Source organism: Arachis hypogaea, chromosome 2 (assembly GCF_003086295.3).
Source record: "Arachis hypogaea cultivar Tifrunner chromosome 2, arahy.Tifrunner.gnm2.J5K5, whole genome shotgun sequence".
Taxonomy (NCBI): Eukaryota; Viridiplantae; Streptophyta; class Magnoliopsida; order Fabales; family Fabaceae; genus Arachis; species Arachis hypogaea.
In genome coordinates, this window is record NC_092037.1 from 30,900,298 (window position 1) to 30,908,889 (window position 8,592).

The window sequence follows — 8,592 nt, forward strand, 5'->3', positions numbered from 1 at the left end:
AGGCAGTGAGCGCCACTGAGGAAGGCCTCAATGGACGTCCACTAGCCTCCAATGAGTTCCCTTATGAGGAACCATGGGAATCTGAGGCTCACACTGAGACCATAAAGATTCCATTAGATTTACTTCTTCCATTCATGAGCTCTGATGAGTATTCTTCCTTTGAAGAGGACGCAGATGTCACTGAAGAGCAAGTTGCTAAGTACCTTGGAGCAATCATGAAGCTAAATGACAAGTTATTTGGTAATGAGACTGGGGAGGGTGAACCCCCTTTGCTCACCAAAGAACTAGATGACTTGACTAGGCAGAGATTACCTCAAAAGAGATAGGACCCTAGGAAGTTCTCAATACCTTGTACAGTAGGCACCATGACCTTCAAGAAGGCTCTGTCTGACCTAGGGTCAAGCATTAACCTCATGCCTCTCTTTGTAATGGAGAAGCTAGGGATCTTTGAGGTACAAGCTGCAAGAATCTTACTAGAGATGGTAGACAATTCAAGAAAACAAGCTTATGGACTTGTAGAGGATGTTCTGGTAAAGATTGAAGACCATTACATCCCTGCTGATTTCATAGTCCTAGAGACTGGGAAGTGCATGGATGAATTCATCATCCTTGGCAGACCCTTCCTAGCCACAGCAAAGGCTGTGATTGATGTTGACAGAGGAGAATTGATCATTCAAGTGAATGAAGAATCCTTTATGTTTAAAGCTCAAGGATATCCCTCTGTAACCATGGAGAGGAAGCATGAAGAGCTTCTCTCAAAACAGAGTCAAACAGAGCCACCACAGTCAAACTCTAAGTTTGGTGTTGGGAGGCCACAACCAAATTCTAAGTTTGGTGTTGAACCCCCCACATTCAAACTCTAAGTTTGGTGTTGGGAGGTTCCAACATTGCTCTGAACATCTGTGAGGCTCCATGAGAGCCAACTGTCAAGCTACTGACATTAAAGAAGCGCTTGTTGGGAGGCAACCCAATGTTATATTTATCTATTTTCCTTTTGTTATTTTATGTTTTCTATAGGTTGATGATCACGGGAAGTCACAAAATCAATTGAAAAAAGCAAAAACAGAATGAAAAACAGAAAGAAAAATAGCACACCCTGGAGGAAAACTTGCTGGCGTTTAAACGCCAGTGAAGACAGCAAATGGGCGTTTAACGCCCAGTCTGGCACCATTCTGGGCGTTTAACGCCAGAAAGGGGCAAAAAGCTGGCGTTAAACGCCAAAAAGGGGCAGCAGCCCGGCATTTAACGCCAGAATTGGCAGAAGGAGCATTTTTGCTCGCCACTTGGTGCAGGGATGAATTTTCCATGACACTTCAAGATCTGTGGACCCCATAGGATCCCCACCTACCCCATCACTCTCTCTCTTCTTCACCCATTCACCAATCACCTCAATAACTCTTCTCCAAAAACCCCTCACCTATTAAATCCCACTATTCTCGTCACCACTCACATCCATCCTTCATAAAACCCCACCTACCTCACCATTCAAATTCAAACCACTTTCCCTCCCAAACCCACCCATTATGGCCGAACTATACACCCCCTCTCCACTCCTATATAAACCCATCTTCACTCCTTCATTTTTACACAACCTAAACACTACTTTTCCCCCTTGGCCGAACCACAAAGCCACCTCCATCTCCTCTATTTCTTCTTCTTCTGCTCTATTCGTTCTTCTTTTGCTCGAGGACGAGCAAACCTTCTAAGTTTGGTGTGGTAAAAGCACTGCTTTTTGTTTTTCCATAACCATTTATGGCATCTAAGGCCGGAGAAACCTCTAGAAAGTGGAAAGGGAAGGCAAAAGCTTCTACCTCCGAGTCATGGGAGATGGAGAGATTCATCTCAAGGGTGCATCAAGACCACTTCTATGAAGTTGTGGCCATGAAGAAGGTCATCCCCGAGGTTCCTTTCAAACTCAAAAAGGGTCAACTTTGATCAAAGGTTGGACCAAGTCCTCATAGACATTTGTGAAGAGGGCGCTCAATGGAAGAGAGATTCAAGAGGGAAGCCGGTTCAACTGAGAAGGCATGACCTCAAGCCCGTGGCTAGGGGATGGTTGGAGTTTATCCAACGCTCAATCATTCCCATTAGCAACCGGTCCGAAGTTACTATAGACCGGGCTATCATGATTCATAGCATCATGATTGGAGAGGAAGTAGAAGTTCATGAGGTTATATCCCAAGAACTTTATAAGGTGGCAGACAAGTCCTCTACCTTGGCAAGGTTAGCCTTCCCTCATCTCATTTGTCACCTCTGTTATTCAGTCAGAATTGACATAGAGGGAGACATCCTCATTGATGAGGACAAGCCCATCACTAAGAAAAGAATGGAGTAAACCAGAGATCCCACTCATAGACATGAGCTTGAGGAAATTCCTCATCATGAAATCCCTGAGATGCCTCAAGGGATGCACTTTCCTCCACAAAACTATTGGGAGCAAATCAACACCTCCCTAGGAGAATTGAGTTCCAACATGGGACAACTAAGGGTGGAGCACCAAGAACATTCCATTCTCCTCCATGAAATTAGAGAAGATCAAAGAATCATGAGAGAGGAGCAACAAAGGCAAGAAAGAGACATTGAGGAGCTCAAGCACTCCATAAGATCTTCAAGAGGAAGAACAAGCCGCCATCACTAAGGTGGACTCGTTCTTTAATTTCCTTGTTCTTTATTTTCATGTTTTTTGAATTTTTATGCTTATGTTTATCTATGTTTGTGTCTTATTACATGATCATTAGTGTCTTAGTGTCTATGCCTTAAAGTTATGAATGTCCTATGAATCCATCACCTTTCTTAAATGAAAAATGTTCTTAATTGAAAAAGAGAAGAATTGCATGAATTTTGAATTTTATAACAGATTAATTATTTTGATGTGGTGGCAATACTTTGACTTCTGAATGTATGCTTGCATAGTGCATATGTCTTTTGAATTTGTTATTCATGAATGTTGGCTCTTGAAAGAATAATGAAAAAAGGGAGACATGTTACTGAGGATCTGAAAAATCATAAAAATGATTCTTGAAGCAAGAAAAAGCATTGAATTAAAAAAAAGAGAGAAAGCAAGCAGAAAAAGCCAATAGCCCTTTAAATCAAAAGGCAAGGGTAAAAATAAGGTTGTGATTCAAGGAAAAAAGAGTGTGCTTAAGAATCTTGGACACCTCTAATTGGGGACTCTAGTAAAGCTGAGTCACAATCTGAAAAGGTTCACCCAGTTATGCGTTTGTGGCATGTATGTATCCGGTGGTAATACTGGAAGACAGAGTGCTTTGGGCCACCGCCAAGACTCATAAAGTAGCTATGTTCAAGAATCATCATACTTAACTAGGAGAATCAATAACACTATCTGGATTCTGAGTTCCTATAGAAGCCCATCATTCTGAATTTCAAAGGATAAAGTGAGATGCCAAAACTGTTCAGAGGCAAAAAGCTAAAAGCCCCCCTCATCTAATTAACACTGATCTTCATAGATGTTTTTGGAATTCATTGCATATTCTCTTCTTTTTATCTTATTTGATTTTCAGTTGCTTGGGGACAAGCAACAATTTAAGTTTGGTGATGTGATGAGCGGATAATTTATACGCTTTTTGGCATTGTTTTTAGTATGTTTTTAGTATGTTTTAGTTAGTTTTTATTATATTTTTATTAGTTTTTATTTAAAATTCACTTTTCTGGACTTTACTATGAGTTTGTTTATTTTTCTGTGATTTCAGGTATTTTCTGGCTGAAATTGAGGGACCTGAGCAAAAATCTGATTCAGAGGCTGAGAAGGACTGCAGATGCTGTTGGATTCTGACCTCCCTGTACTCGAAGTTGGTTTTCTGGAGCTACAAAAGCCCAATTGGCGCGCTCTCAATTGCGTTGGAAAGTAGACATCTTGGGCTTTTCAGCAATATATAATAGTCTATACTTTGCCCGAGATATGATGGCCCAAATAGGCGTTCTAATTCAGCTCAAGAATGGGAGTTAAACGCCCAAACTGGTACAAAAGCTAGCGTTTAACTCCAAGAAAAGTCTCTACACGAAAATGCTTCAATGCTCAGCCCAAGCACACACCAAGTGGGCCCAGAAGTGGATTTTTACGTCATTTACTCATCTTTGTAAACCCTAGGCTACTAGTTCTCTACAAATAGGACCTTTTACTATTGTATTCTAATATCTTTTGATCATGTTTTTATGATTGAACCCTCTTTGGGAGGCTGGCCATTCGGCCATGCCTAGACCTTGTTCTTATGTATTTTCAATGGTGGAGTTTCTACACACCATAGATTAAGGTGTGGAGCTCTGCTGTACCTCGAGTATTAATGCAATTACTATTGTTCTTCTATTCAATTCAGCTTATTCTTGTTCTAAGATATCACTTGTTCCTCAACTTGATGAATGTGATGATCCGTGACACTCATCATTATTCTCACCTATGAACGTGTGCCTGACAACCACCTCCGTTCTACCTTAGATTGAGTGAATATCTCTTGGATTTCTTAACCAGAATCTTCGTGGTATAAGCTAGAATTGATGGCGGCATTCACGAGAATCCGGAAGGTCTAAACCTTATTTGTGGTATTCTAAGTAGGATTCAAGGATTGAATGACTGTGACAAGCTTCAAACTCGCGATTGTGGGGCATTAGTGACAGACGCAAAAGAATCACTGGATTCTATTCCGACATGATCGAGAACCGACAGCTGAATAGCCGTGCTGTGACAGAGCGCGTTGAACATTTTCACTGAGAGGACGGGACTGTAGCCATTGACAATAGTGATGCCCAACATACATCTTGCCATGGAAAGGAGTAAGAAGGATTGGATGAAGACAGTAGGAAAGCAGAGAGACAAAAGGGACAAAGCATCTCCATACACTTATCTGAAATTTTCACCAATGAATTACATAAGTATCTCTATCTTTATTTTATGCTTTATTCATAAATCATCTATAACCATTTGAATCTGCCTGATTGAGATTTACAAGATGACCATAGCTTGCTTCATACCAATAATCTCCGTGGGATCAACCCTTACTCGCGTAAGATTTATTACTTGGACGACCCAGTGCACTTGCTAGTTAGTTGTGCGAAGTTGTGATAAAGAGTTGAGATTGCAATTGAGCGTACCATGTGGATTGCGCCATTGATGATCACAATTTCGTGCACCAGGGCTCTAGGTACTTCAAACTGGCTGAAGATGTTTCTCCTAGGGAAGTTCATGACCACCTTATTATCATTTGTTGGGGTTGCAACAACCTCTACCCACTTAGAGACATAGTCTACTGCCACTAGAATGTACTTATTTGCGTATGAAGTGGGGAATGGACCCATGAAGTCAATCCCCCATACGTCAAATAGTTCAAGTTCCAGTATGAATTGTTGTGGCATCTCATTTTTCTTGGGTAGGTTTCCATCTCTTTGGCACTCATCACATCTTGACACTAATTCCTTTGCATCCTTGAAAATAGTTGGCTAGTAAAACCTACATTGTAGCACCTTGGCTGCAGTTCTTTCCCCACTAAAATGGCCTCCATATGCAGATCCATGACATTGCCAAAGCATTTTTTGTCCTTCCTCATGGGGAATGCACATTCTCAAGATTTCATCAGCACACTTTTTGAACAATAGGGCTCATCTCAGATGTAGTGTTTAGCATCTTTGATTAGCTTTCTCCTCATGTGTTTATTGATGTTGGTTGGTAGTTCCCCAATAGCCTTGAAGTTGGCTATGTCTGCAAACCAAGGGGCTTCTTAGATCATCATCAACTGCTCATCAGGGAAGCTCTCATTTACTGCAAATTGGTGTTCCTCTTCTTCTTGTGGAATCCTTGAGAGGTGGTCAGCTACTTTGTTCTCTGCTCCACTCCTATCTTTAATTTCAATTTCAAACTGTTGGAGAAGCAAGATCCATCTTATGAGTTTGGGCTTGGATTCTTGTTTAGTAAGCAAGTATTTGAGTGCTGCATGATCAGTCAATACAATTAATTTAGAACCAATAAGATATGATCTAAATTTATCAAAAGCAAAGACTATGGCTAGAAGTTTCTTCTTTGTAGTTGCGTAGTTCTGATGAGCGGATAATTTATACGCTTTTTGGCATTGTTTTTAGGTAGTTTTTAATATGTTTTAGTTACTTTTTAGTATATTTTTATTAGTTTATATCAAAAATAATATTTTTGTACTTTACTATGAGTTTGTGTATTTTTCTGCGATTTCAGGTATTTTCTGGCGAAAACTGAGGGACCTGAGCAAAAATCTGATTCAGAGGCTGAGAAAAGACTGCAGATGCTGTTAGATTCTGACCCTCCTGCACTCAAAGTTGATTTTCTGGAGCTACAAAACCCCAATTGGCACGCTCTTAATTGTGTTGGAAAGTAGACATCTTGGGTTTTCCAGCAATGTATAATAGTCCATATTTTTCCTGAGATTTGATGGCCAAAACTGGCGTCTAAACGCCCACCAGATACCCTTTTCTGGCGTAAAACGCCGGAACGGCACCATAACTAGAGTTAAACGCCCAAACTGGCATTCAAGCTGGCATTTAACTCCAAGGATGGCCTATGCACATGAAAGCTTCAAAGCTCAGCCCAAATACACACTAGGTGGGCCCCGGAAGTGGATTTCTGCACTACCTACTCATTTTCTGTAAACCTAGGTTACTAGTTTAGTATAAATAGCACTTTTGACTATTGTATTTCATCTTTGGATCATCTTTTGATCTTTTGATCACTTTTGGGGAGGCTGGCCATTCGGCCATGCCTAGACCTTCTTCTCTTATGTATTTTCTACGGTGGAGTTTCTACACCTCATATATTAAGGTGAGGAGCTCTACTGTTCTTCATGAACTAATGCAAGTATTATTGTTTCTCTTTCAATTCACGCCTACTTATTCTCCAAGATATACTCTCGTACTTAATTCAGTTAAGTTAGAATGAAGAGGGGTGACCCGTGACAATCACCCACTATCCTCATTACTCACTTAGCCAAGATCCGTGTGCCTGACAACCACAAGCGATCTACATGATGTTCAACGTAGTCATTGGACGACAGCTGGAGTATACTCTCTTGGGTCTCTGATCCACGGACCAAGTCCGCGTGGTTAGAACCTTCGTGGTATAGGCTAGAAATAATTGGCAGCATTCCTGAGATCCGAAAAGTCTAAACCTTGTCTATGGTATTTCAAGTAAGATCTGCGATGGGATGACTGTGATGAGCTTCAAATTCACGACTGTTGGCTGCAGTGACAGTGTGCAAAAGGATAGAGAGATCCTATTCCGACATAAGTGGGAACCAACTGATGATTAGCCATGCGGTAGCTGTGCCTGGTATTTTTCATTCGAAACGAGAAATCCGACAGTTGATTAGCCGTACAGAAACCGTAGCTGGACCATTTTCACTGAGAGGATCATACAGCTTGCCATGGAAGGGAGGACGTATGATTAGATGAAGACAATAGGAAAGTAGAGGTTCAGAAGCAACAAAGCATCTCCAAACGCTTATCTGAAATTTCCATCAATGAATTACATAAGTATCTCTATGTTATTTTCTGTTTTATTTACCTTTTGATTATCAATACCTCATAACCATTTGAATCTGCCTGACTGAGATTTACAAGATGGCCATAGCTTGCTTCAAGCCGACAATCTCCGTGGGATCGACCCTTACTCACGTAAGGTATTACTTGGACGACCCAGTGCACTTGATGGTTAGTTGTGCGGAGTTGTGAAAAGTGTGATCACAATTTCATGCACCAAGTTTTTGGCGCCATTGCCGGGGATTGTTCGAGTTTGGACAATTGACGGTTCATCTTGTTGCTTAGATTGGGTAATTTTATTTTATGTTTGAGCTTTTTAATTTTATTTTCGAAAAATACAAAAAAAAATTTGTGTTTCTTGTTTGAGTCTAGTGTCAAATTTTAAGTTTGGTGTCAATTGCATGTATTTACTTTTCTTAAGTTTTCAAAAATATATTCAATGTGTTCTTCTGTGATCTTCAAGTTGTTGTTGATGATTTTCTTTGTTCAATCTCATGATTTTCTTGTTTTGAGTTTTATGTTGTTTTTCATATGCATTTTTGATGAGCGGATAATTTATATGCTTTTGGCATTATTTTTAGTATGTTTTTAGTATATTTTAGTTAGTTTTTAGTATATTTTTACTATTTTTTAGTTAAAATTCACTTTTCTGGACTTTACTATGATTTTGTGTGTTTTTCTGTGATTTTAGGTATTTTCTGGCTGAAAATGAGGGACTTGAGCAAAAATCTGATTCAGAGACTAAAAAGGACTGCAGATGCTGTTGAATTCTGACCTCCCTGCACTCGAGATGGATTTTATGGAGCTACAGAAGCCCAATTTGCACGCTCTAAATGGCGTTGGAAAGTAGACATCCTGGGCTTTCCAGCAATGTATAATAGTCCATACTTTGCCCAAGATTTGATGGCCCAAACCGGCGTTCCAAATCAGCTCAAAACTGCCCGGCGTTAAACGCCGGAACTGGCACAAGAATGGGAGTTAAACGCCCAAACTGGCACAAAAGCTGGCGTTTAACTCCAAGAGAAGTTTCTACACGAAAATGCTTCAATGCTCAGCCCAAGCACACACCAAGTGGGCCCG